Genomic DNA, 12572 nt, shown 5'->3' on the forward strand with positions numbered 1-12572 from the left:
TTAAGCAAAATTTTCCATCATTGAAAGATTTTGATTTTAAATATAAATAATTTATTAATAAAGTTATTTGATAAATAATATAATTTAAATATTGTTTTCCTTGTCAAAAAATAAGTTGTCAATGTGAGTATTTATGTCAGCTTTCTCAAATGATAAGCTCCTACCTTATTATATAATATATAGGTTATATTTGATGGATATTATATAGGATGATATTTATAATAAGATAATAATTATTTTATATTATATTTTATTTTTAGACAAAAAGAGGAATAGGATTTTAAAGAAGATTAATTATCTTTTGATATAAGGTGATTCAATCTTCCTAAAATAGATAAAATTATTTTTAATTTATATGATTGAACTTATATCATGTTATACCTTCAAAAGTACATTAATAATTTAAATTATATATGCTTTAAAAAAGAATAATTTTATTCAAAAAATAAAATTATATTATTCTAATCCTAATGCACATTAAATACAAGACAAAATGATATTATTTAATTTAATTATCTTCATAATATCATTTTATTCTATTTTATTTATAATTTTGAATACTAAACATGTCATACAAATATATATTTATGCAAACTAATAAAAGCAAAAACTGTGCAAACAACAATAGACCACAGTAACTTTTCAAAATAAACAATATTGACAATTTAAGACGGACCGGTTAGAGCAAAAGTCAATTAACAAGTGGGGTCCATGTTGGGAAATATTCGGTATATTCAGGTTCCTTCTTGAGTACAAAGCCCGGCCGAGGGGTCATTGTTACCAAATGCATAGAGGTATAAGCAGTTGAGTGATTTTGATCATACTGAGATGATGAAGCCTAAAAGGTTGTGGATAATACTGACGATACTGTTATTCATAGAAGGGTGGTGTGAGACTGAGGGGTGCTGGTAGTACGAGAGAATTGCTCTTTTGCAACTGAAACCTTTCTTCAATGATCCCCACTCTTTGAGCAACTGGGTGGATGTGAAGGGTTCGAATTGTTGTAAATGGAATGGGGTTGAGTGCAGCATCACCAGTAGACGAGTCATAGGACTCTCTCTTAATTTTACAAGACAATGGAAATCGGGAGGTCTTTGGTATCTCAATGCCTCTTTATTTCTCCCCTTTCAGGAATTGAAGAGTCTGTATTTGGGAGGGAATCAAATAGCTGATTTTGTTCACAACGAAAGTTTGTTGCCTTTCATCTCTTTGATTGATTTATCTCTGCTTAACGAAAATTCAGGTCACTGATTTTTTTCTTTTCAAATTATTATTATTATTATTATTATTATTATTATTTTGCTTCTTTTTGACTTACAAAATTAAGCCACCTATGACCAAGAACTCTCTTGCAGTAAGTTTATCATCTGCACTAAGCAATTTGGAAATCCTCGACTTATCTGATAATTTCTTCAATGACAGTATCTTCTCATCTTCAATTGAGCTTTCATCTCTCAATCAGTCTCTATATCTAGCAGGCAATTATAAATTCAAAGCCATACACTAATGGAAAACATTTTTATACATGTATATAATATTATATATAATGTCTTTTTTTTAAATTATATTTTATAGATCATCTGATTGATTTTATGGTAGTGATAAGTGATAAGAAATCACAACATTTCAATACCAAAAAAAAAAAAAAAAAAGTGATATTGCTATGTTTGGCGGCATGAATTTTGGAGGTTGAATTTGGATATGGTTTGTTGTGTTAGTTTTATCTAAAAAGTTTAGCTAAGATTCAAAGCATATATATATATATATATATATATATATAAGGTTATAAATATATAAATTTTAATTTCTTTAAATTAGGGTATTTCAAATCTATCATTAAATAAATATCTAGCAAATCTATGGCTTAAAAATAATTAAAAATTATAAAATTCTTGAATATTAGATGCAATCAATTGCCACTTTGAGTTTATGTTTAATAAATTGTTAATTAGTGTATAAATTTTATATATTGTCATTAAATAAATTGATGTCATCTCATTAATAAATTAATAAAATTAGATAATATTACCTAATTAATTAATGAGTAAGTGTTTAAAAAAATATTAATTTTTTATATATTTATTTTAAGAGTTGATATTTATTTATTAATGAGATGTTATCATCTTTCACTAGCAATGTTCAAAATCTATACACTATATCAATCTTGCCACTTTTATATTAAAAATTTGAAATCTAAATCTTTTTCCAAATTCAATTTTTTAAATGCAATTTAAGGTTTCTTATTCTATTTTAAATGGCTTTCATCTTAAGACTCTTGATTTAAGTAATTATAATTATTTTTGATGATGTGAGTAGTGTTTTGTTAAAGTCAATTCTTATTATTTTAAAAGCTTTTTTAATTTATTTTTAATAGGATTTAAACGTATATTTCATTGCTCTTGAGTATAATTGAACAGTTTAACAAACTTGAAAATCTTGGATTTAAGCTTCAATTGTATCGAAAGCCTCCAGTATTTTCAAGGTAAGAATTGATATTATGCATTCAATTAAATTCTCAAGTCGTCCATAGATAAAAGGTTAGTGTTATGCTGCTTGTCCCAACACTTTTACCCCAATTATTTGTTCTTCCTACTATGCTATATGTAACTATTGGATCAACTCAAAAAATGGGATCCATAAATTTATGAGTAAATCAACTAATTTGTGAATTTGACATTAAAGTCATATCTATAAATTTTTACTGATAAAATTGTTGAGACAAATAATTTATATTTATAATTTATATTTATAATTTATACAATTAAAGTTTCAATGAAATCACATGATCTTCTACAGGTAAGAAAACACAACTAATGATAAATTTGGAGGTACTTGATTTGAGTTATAATCTCTCGAAGAGTACTACTTTAGCATACCTTAGTGGGCTATCAAGTCTAAAGTCCTTGAGTATTGGAGGAAACCAATTGCAAGGATCAATTGATATTACAGGTACGTAGAAGTTCATCAAACAAAACAAGGGTACGTAAAATACTATTTCATAATCTTTTTTTAACCGTTAAAAAAACTTTTATATTGGAATTAAGAATATGTTCCAACAGGGGATTTAATTTGTGGGGAATTGAACTAAGAAAACTGTTTATTTATTTGTTCTATGCACGACTTGCTTTGCATCATGGTCTCTTTTGTTTATTTTTTCAGTAAAGTCACAAATTAATGAATTATATTGAAAGAAAGCTAGCTCCTCATGTACTGTAATTTTGTGGTAATTACCTAACTGGACTGACATAAAGAGTATTTGATTGATTTGGATAGTATTGAATAGTTTGGCAATGTTGAAGAAGTTGGATATGAGCGACAACGAACTTCAGAGCCTCCGATCTTCCCATCGTATGTATTGATATCAACTTGTAGTTTGGGAATAAAGAAAATCGGTATTGAAAATTAAATTTTAAATTTATTGAATATCATATCTTAATGATAATTAAATAAATCAATTGAGATTAAATTTCAGTTTAAATTCAAATACATATATATATATATCGGTAAAATATTTATTGGTAATAAATTTAATTATTTAAATGTTTTGTAAATGGTGAGAGACAACTTAAGTTGATCAATTTAGAAGAGCTTGATTTGAGTTGAAACTCTTTCAGTAACAACATATTGGCACTGCTTGGTGGGCTTCCGAATCTAAAATCTTTGAATATAAGAGATAACCAGCTTAAAGGATCAATCAATGTTAAAGGTAGAATTACATATATTTTTAATCTTTCATAAACAATCAAAATAATTCTTGAGTTATTGCATTTACTTAAGAGAATATATTTTACTTATCTGTGTGATTTAATTTAAATTTATTTGTAAATCTTTACAAAACTAGATGCTTTGAATGACTTAAAGAGCTAAACATCAATTATAATGCTTTGAACAAATTTGTGGCCCCTTAACATAAAGGTATTTCAAAATTTTATTAACTATTTTAGGTCATTGTTAGATATGTTCCCAGACCAATTTTTGAACATGAGTTTTGAAATTTGGATTTGGCTTGCCTTGATCCAAAATTTTATTTAATTTTAATTTTAATTTTAAAATATATTTTTAAATAGTAAAATATTAATTTTAAAAAATATTTTAATATATTTTTAAAAAATATATGATTTTTGGGTTGACATACCAAATCATGATTAAAATTTTTGAATGACTAATCAAGTTTGGTTCAACCCATAAACAAATTTAGTCATAATTATAATATGTTTATCATTAGATTTTTTGGTGGAAGAAATCTTTTAGTTTGTAATTGTTTAGATGGTAGCTAATATAAGATGATGCTTCCAAGACCGAGTGAATTTTTTTAATTCATGTAAAGTTATGAAGATAACTTTATAATCTCATTATAAACCTCAAACTCTCCTCCTAAGATTTTAGGGGTTTCTTCTTGAGAACTTTCAAAGAAGGAAAAACCATACGGAGAATTGAGAAAGTAATTCAATCATGCATATTTGGGAAACTATGGAATAAAAACATACAAAATTTAGGACTTATTAATTACCTGACAAGTCACTGAAATTTAACTTTTGGTTTGATTGCTATATTCGTTGGAAGTATGGTGTTTCAATTCTTTATAAACATGATTCTAATTAAACAATTAAAATTTTCTATTGTAGATGGTATTTTAAAACTCAAAACTACTTAAAAGATCAAAATTTAGAAAATATTCTTTTAGTAAATTTGTTGAAGTTCTACACTAAAAAATAAAAACTATTAAATATAAAATATGATCGAAAATCAAATGCAAAACATTGATAGAGTTTTTTTTTTTTTTTTTTTAAATAAATCAAGTATATAAAATTTAAGTAGTTAATTAGATTGAGAGGTTGACTATTGTCAAATGCCCATTTAGTTATTATATTAAGAAAATCTGTCCAATAACTTGCTTTTATGGACAACCTGACAATTCGTTAGTTTTGTTGTTAATTTGTTAATTTGACTTTTATATTGATTTCTTTTACTTAATTCTACAAATCATAATTTAATTTATATATATGTATGTAATTTCTTAAAAAAAATTCAATTGTTTATGCCTATTTTTTCTCTATTTGGTATTATTGTACTTTTAATTGCTTTTCTTACTTTTGTTTTTTTTTTTATTTCTTGACATCACATAAACTGAAATATTTTTATTCTTTTTTTAATGAGTAACTCATTTAATAAAAAAATGTATGTATCATATAGTAGTTGTACTGTATTTTTGTGGTAATTACCTAACTGGACTGACATAAAGAGTATTTGATTGATTTGGATAGTATTGAATAGTTTGGCAAAGTTGGAGAAGTTGGATATGAGCGACAACAAACTTGAGAGCCTCATATCTTCCCATGGTATGCATCGATATTTTACTTTATTAACTTATAGTTTGATAAAAGAGAAAACTCTTAATAATTTTAAATTTTAAATTTTAAATTTGTTAAATATCATATTTTAAAAATAATTAAATTCATTAATTGATTTAAGTTTTGATTCAAGATCTTACAAATATATATATTGGTAAAACTTTTATTGGTAATAAATTTAATTATCTAAATCTTTTGTAGATGGTGAGAGGCAACTTAAGTTGATCAATTTAAAAGAGCTTGATTTGAGTGGGAACTCCTTCAATAACAGCATATTGGCAGCGTTTGGTGAGCTTCCGAATCTTAAGTCTTTAAATATAAAAAATAACCAATTTAAAGGCTCAATCGATATTAAAAGTAGAACTATATATATTTTAAGTCTTTTTTAAACAATCAAAGTAATTCTTAAGTTATCACATTGACTTAGAGAACATATTTTACTTATCTGTGTGATTTAATTTAAATTTATTTGTAAATCTTCATAGAGCTAGATGCTTTGAATGACTTAAAGGAGCTAAACATCAGCTATAATGTGGTAAACAAATTTGTGGCCCCTAAAAATAAATGTATTTCAAATTTTTAATATATAACTATTTGAGGTGATAATTAGATCCGTTTCCGGACCAAATTTTGAACATGAGTTTTGAAAATTGGATTTAGCTTGCTTTGATCTGAAAATTTATTTAATTTTAATTTTAAAATATATTTAAAAATAATAAAATATTAATTTTTTAAAAATATTTTAATATAATGTTAAAAAATATATGATTTTAAGTTAATGTATCAAGTCATAATGTTAAAAATCATAATTTAATTTATATATATGTAATTTCTTAAAAAAATTCAATTGTTTATGCCTATTTTTTTCTCTTTGGTATTGTTGTACTTTTAATTGCTTTTCTTACCTTTTTTTTTTTTTTTAATTTCTTGAGATAACATAAGCAGCAATATTTTTATTCTCCTTCTGATGAGTAATTTATTTAACAAAAAATTTTATGTATCATATAACAGATGTACTTTTTTTTTTTCTGTTTTCTTTATCTAAATAAAATCTTGTCCATAAAATTTGACAATTTTATTATTTATCATCTAATTCTGAAAGCTAAATGACATCAATAATTTCACTCTTACAGAAAATAAAAGTTTGGGAAAGCTAAAAGTTGCTTATTTAGACGGGGTGTTCATCAATGGAACTGCTTCACTACTAAAAATTGTTGAGACATTCTCATCAGTCAAGACCCTCTTTTTAAGAGGCAATAACTTGAACGACACTTTTTCTGCACAAGGTATGTGATTTTTTTTTTTTCTGTTCAAGAAGGTAAGTGATAGTTTAATACTTTTAATATACTAAAATTTTATTCGCTTAACGTGATCTGATAAGGTAATGCTTCTTGCAAATTTACATCTCATTTTTTGCAGAGTTACATGTATCGAGCAAAGTTGAGGAATTATTGCTGGATAATTCATATCTCAATAACAACATTCTTCAAAGCATTGGTGTATTTGCTTCTCTTAAAACTTTGTCACTGTCTGGTTGTGGATTGATTGGAACCTTACCTACTAAAGGTAAATTAATTATGACATAATTTTATAAAGGAAGATTAGGCAATTTTTATCATTGATCTTTGACAGATTTCTTGATCACCTATCTTACTGAATAAATTTCTTTAGTTATATTTCCTCCTTAAATGTTTTTGATCCTCTTAAACATAAATGAACGTGAAATTTGAAATATCATACATGGATTTGTTTTACAGGCTGGTGTGATTTACGGAATCTTGAGGCGTTGGATCTTAGTGAAAATGCACTTGAAGGAACACTTCCTTCATGTTTGGGTAACTTATCATCTCTCCGTTATCTGGATATTTCCGACAATCGATTTACTGAAAATGATGCCTCCACTTCTCTGGGCAATCTTACATTGCTTAGATTCGTTGCTCTTTCAAAAAATCTATTTCAAGTTCCGGCTTTTTTCATATCATTTGCAAACCATTCACACCTCAAGGTCCTCTCAAGCAATCAAAACAAGTTAGTAAAAGAGCCTCCCTCTCAAACTTGGATTCCAAAGTTCCAACTAAGAGTCTTCCGTATGTCAAATTGTACAACAAAGGAACTCCACAATGAATTTCCCAAATTCCTCCATTACCAATATGACTTGAGTATTGTTGATCTTTCATTTAACAATTTTGGAGGAACGATTCCTTCTTGGTTGTTAGTGAACAATACAAGATTAGAAGCATATTTAATGGCAGGAAATTCTTTTATGGGCTCGCTCCAGTTGCCTTTACACGCAAATCCAAACATGTCCATTATTGATATATCTGACAACAAAATACAGGGTCAAATTCCAACAAACATTTGTTCAACTTTTCCACATTTAAGCAAATTAAACTTAGCTGACAATACCCTTGAAGGTAATATTCCTCCTTGTCTGGGTGGTTTGGACACTAATTTACATTTAGATCTGTCATTTAATCATTTGTCCGGAGGAATACCAGAAGAGTTTGGAAAGAGTGACTTGTTACGGTTTCTTGGACTGTCGAATAATAATTTGAGTGGGAAGATAGCCCCCACGATATTTAGCTTATATTCATTATACATGTTATATTTAGATAACAATAATTTTGATGGAGAGATACCTAGTATTGATATCTCAACCAGTATACCTTCCCTTGTTGATATGGATTTAAGTCACAACAATTTGTCTGGCAAGCTCCCAAGATGGATATGGAATATGTCAGGTTTGATGGCATTGGCTTTATCCAATAATCACCTTGAAGGTCCCATTCCGATGGAATTGTGCTATTTGAATGACCTTGAGATTTTGGACCTTTCACAAAATAACTTTTCTGGCCCACTACCATCTTGCTTTGATGCACGATTTGTCAGACATCTTCATTTGAGCAAAAATAGATTAACTGGTAACTTGGCAGGTGTATTATTTAACAGCTCTTCACCGGTGACTTTAGACCTTAGTGAAAACTATTTGACCGGTGAAATTCCATCTTGGCTTGGTACTCTTTCAGCTTTGAGTGTCCTTCTTCTGAAAGCCAATTATTTGATTGGGGGAATTCCGGTTCAGCTATGTGAATCATACTCATTAAGCATCATGGATCTTTCTCAAAACAAGCTTTCTGGTCCTATACCTTCTTGTTTGGGTAATTTAACTCTTGAGCCAAACGCTGGGAAGTCTTTAACAGGGACGGAAACTTTCTATTTTGGTTCGACATTGGAGGGAGCTGATTATTATGGAATGACAATATTTGAAAGGGATAATTTAAAAGCATTTGAGGCAATCCTTGTATCTTTAATCGATGAGAGTTATATCGAAGAACGGGTGGATTATACAACAAAGAGAGGTTTTTACACATACAAAGGTAAGATTCTTGAGTACATGTCTGGAATCGATTTGTCCTGCAACAGACTAACAGGTGAAATCCCCTTTGAGATTGGAAATTTGAGTGACATCCGTTCATTAAACTTGTCGCATAACAATTTGACTGGAGTTGTACCCTCAACATTCTCGAAGCTTAAGCAGATTGAGAGTTTGGACCTATCTCACAACAAGTTAAACGGAAGAATCCCTGTTCAATTGATTGAGTTAAATGCTCTAGAGGTCTTCAACGTGTCATACAACAATTTGTCAGGGAGCATTCCAGATCAAAAAGCTCAGTTTGGGACCTTCGATGAAAACAGTTACCTAGGGAATCCTTTTCTTTGTGGACCTCCATTACATAAAAATTGCCCCGAAACAGATTCACCCGCAACAATGCCATTTGCCTCAAACGGGGAAGAAGAAGGCGGTTTGATGGATAAGTATGTCTTTTATGTGAGCTTTTGGGTTTCTTACGCAATTGTTTTAATGGCAATTGCTACCATCCTGTACATAAATCCATATTGGCGACGAGCTTGGTTTTATTTCATTGGGAAATGTATCAACACTTAGCCTTGTTCTTTGCTGGTTTTCGATTTCTATATATTGGTTCTTTAGGTCTTTGATCTATTACCTCATAGTTTGGTTTGGTGAATTGTAAAGTTATTAAAGCTAGGCTGGAATGCCTGATTTGTTCTCCAATAAGTGACGGTTAACTTGAGAAAACTATATTTTCATACAATTTAGTTTAAAAGATTTATTTAGTGATCGAAAATTTTTATTAAATTTCCGCCAATATCCTAAAAGTATGTTAATTTCAACTTAATGAAGTATATATGTTTCCTTTTCCATGAGATTACATGAAGGGGAAGGATAGATCCTAATTATTACGAGGATCTTGTGAAAGCAAAATATAGTAAAAAGGAAAATAAGAATAAATTACATCATACATTCATGATTTTTATGTAATATTTTATTTTCATTCATAATTTTTAAAATTCAAAATTTTCATCATGATTTTTTAAACCTATAAATTCATCCATTTCACTATTTGTCAATTTTTTAAATTTAAATTTACATCGTATGACTATTTACGTGAAATTGTTGTGACGAATTCCATTGAAAATTTAACAATTATTGATGGTAATCAATTTGGAACATCAATAAAACATTTTAGATGAAAAAAAATAAATTTTAAATATCATAAATGAAAATAAAATATTATACAAAAATAACTAAATGCCTAATGCATTTTACTCAAAATGATTTAAACAAAAAGAAGGTACTCTACAAATTATCTAGATATAATCCTAAGCATTGAATCCATGTTATTAACTTTTTTTTTTCTGATCAATTATTAAACTACCAAGAATTACATAAAATTTTCCCTTAAAATTCCATCTCTATTGAAGATAAACAGGTATCAAATCTCATAGGTTAATACAATTACTTATACATATTTTTGTAGGAACAATAGGAAGTATTAAAAATAATTAAAAATATATTTGTTAATTTTTTAATCTCCCATATAAAATATAAAAACTTCATTGACATGTATAAAAATTAACCTCTTATTTTTAAATAAAAATAAAAAATATTTATTAAATAATAAAATAAGTGAAAAAAAAGTAGATCCATATAAACTTTCAAGGTTGATGCTAAGTTAGCAGTTCCCACCTTAAGAAGCTACAATGGAAGTGGAGTGACATACAAAACCGCTGGACTTCTGATTTTCTAACCTCATAAATTCTAGTTTTTTTCCTTGTGCACACAAGTAATGGATCACAAATTCTTTTTTGGAGTAACAGATGGCTAAATGGTCTAATCTTGAAAGAGAAGTTCGCAAGAATCTATGCTTTGGCAGAAAAAAAAAATGGGCTGGTAAATGAATTTAGTGAATGGAATGGAAATGTATGGAACTGGAACATACCCCTCAGGCGTCAAGTTTTTGATTGGGAAAGGATATTCTTGAAAAGTTTATGATTCTACTAAACTCTCTCGAAGGAAGTTCAGGAAAGAATTATGGTCTCACGCTACCAACGGGGTCTACAGGCCTAAATCTTTCAGAGCTGAAATATTGAAGCTCGACAATGCTCTAAGTCCAACAGAGAGTCGGATATGGAAAAGGATAGCACCGCCAAAAGTCAAGATTTTTTGCTGGAACGCACTGAGAGGAAGCATTCCTGTATTGGAAGTACTCCATGCAAGAGTTTGTTTGAACTGTTAGGATTTGCTTTAAATCTCATAATCTCATATCGAAAATTATAAGAGTTTTGAGTTTATCTTATATCTCAAATCGGGAGTTTAATAAAAATATAAATAGTTTCACCCTTATAAATAAGATATTTTAGTTTTAGTTTAATAATCCTAGATAGTTAGTTACCAAAAAAATAGCTAAGTGAGTAGGCTATTAAAGGGTATAGTTGAGTTTTTGGTTAAGTTTCGAGTAAGGATATAATTGGGTTTTAGGTTAAGTTTTGAGTAAATAGTTTTTTGTGATTTTTTTCATTCCAAAAGTTTTACAGTTGTAAAGATTTATTTACTAGTAGATTGGGTTTGGAGTAGGCCATTTATTTGCTAGTGGATTGAGTTTAGAGTAGGTAATTTTAAGTTAAGCCGAAATAAATATATTTATGTGTTCTTATTCTTAATTTGAGCTTGTTATTTTATTCGTGGATGTTGGGTGTGCGTGTTGATTTCTTAACAAATAGCATCAGAGTGAAGTTTAAGGTTTTAAGGTTCGTGAAAAGAAGAAGCAGGCCTAAGAGATCGTAGAGAAAGTATTTCAAGATGTTTGAAAAAGGTATGTCTAGTATACCTATGCCTAAGTTTAAGATTTCGTTATTTGATGGAAAGAGTAATTTTATGTTATGACAAAGTATGATTCAAGATCTACTAGTACAGCAAGAGTTGGATCAAGCATTAGCGAATAGTAAGCTTGTAGGAATGTCTGATAGTAATTAGAATAGAATTAAGAAGAAAGCTATTAGTACAATTAGATTGGCACTAGCCCTAGGGGTAAAGTATAGTAAGTTGATTGAGAGTACTCTAAAGAGTTTATGGGATAAGCTTAAGGTTATTTATGCATCAAAGTCATTAACTAATAGATTATGTTTGAAGATAGATCTATATTTTCTGAAGATGAAAAAATGTATGAGTCTTCATAATAACATGAATAAGTTTAATAGATTGGTTTCTCAATTGCTGGTGATTTCTGTTGATGAGTTAGAAAATGAAGTCATCTTTGCCCAAGTCTTATAAGCCTTTAGTTTAGACTTTGTTGGTAGGTAGGTTTACTTTGAAGTTAGATGATGTAACTGCCATGTTGTGTGAGAACGAAAGGTTTATAGGAACACAGAACTCATCACCTCTACACTAGTTGTAAAGTGTTTTGATTAAAGGAGGACTAAAAAGAGGATTGATGGATTAAGAAAGAGATCCAAGTCAAGAGACAAAGATTATAGTAATATAGAATGTTATTATTGTGGTAAAAAGAAACAAATCCAAATGGGGTGCAAGAATATTATTGCTTTTAAAAAGACAAATAATGAAAAAAACATCAAATGAAAAAAAAAAAGTGATATTGCTACTGTTGTGTCTGATGATGATGATGTCGTTTCTACAATTTGTGCAGATGAGACTCAGACTTTGAAAAGTGATAAAGGTTGAGTTTTAGATTCAGCTGCTACAGTTCATGTCTACAATGATAAGAGTTGTTTTATGGAGTTGGATGAGAATGAGAAGTATGAGGATATTATGGTTGCTAACAATGAAAAGTACAGATTCAAGGCATTGGGAGTGTTCGCCTTAGATTTCACAATGGTGCTAGTAAGATGCTTCATCATGTA

General features: G+C 28.5%; 1 pseudogene across 1 annotated transcript; it reads left to right on the top strand.

Annotated features, from left to right (window-relative positions):
- Positions 1–800: 800 nt before the first annotated feature.
- On the top strand, positions 801–9456 carry LOC111284405 (cuscuta receptor 1-like; annotated as a pseudogene). Its single transcript, XR_016343345.1, has 10 exons — positions 801–1189; positions 1356–1461; positions 2418–2482; positions 2797–2949; positions 5265–5339; positions 5553–5708; positions 5837–5917; positions 6485–6637; positions 6771–6917; positions 7109–9456. The product of XR_016343345.1 is annotated as a cuscuta receptor 1-like (transcript).
- Positions 9457–12572: the final 3116 nt, after the last annotated feature.

This window comes from Durio zibethinus, chromosome 6, assembly GCF_047325235.1.
Source record: "Durio zibethinus cultivar Kanyao isolate XHJ-2024 chromosome 6, ASM4732523v1, whole genome shotgun sequence".
NCBI classification, from domain to species: Eukaryota; Viridiplantae; Streptophyta; class Magnoliopsida; order Malvales; family Malvaceae; genus Durio; species Durio zibethinus.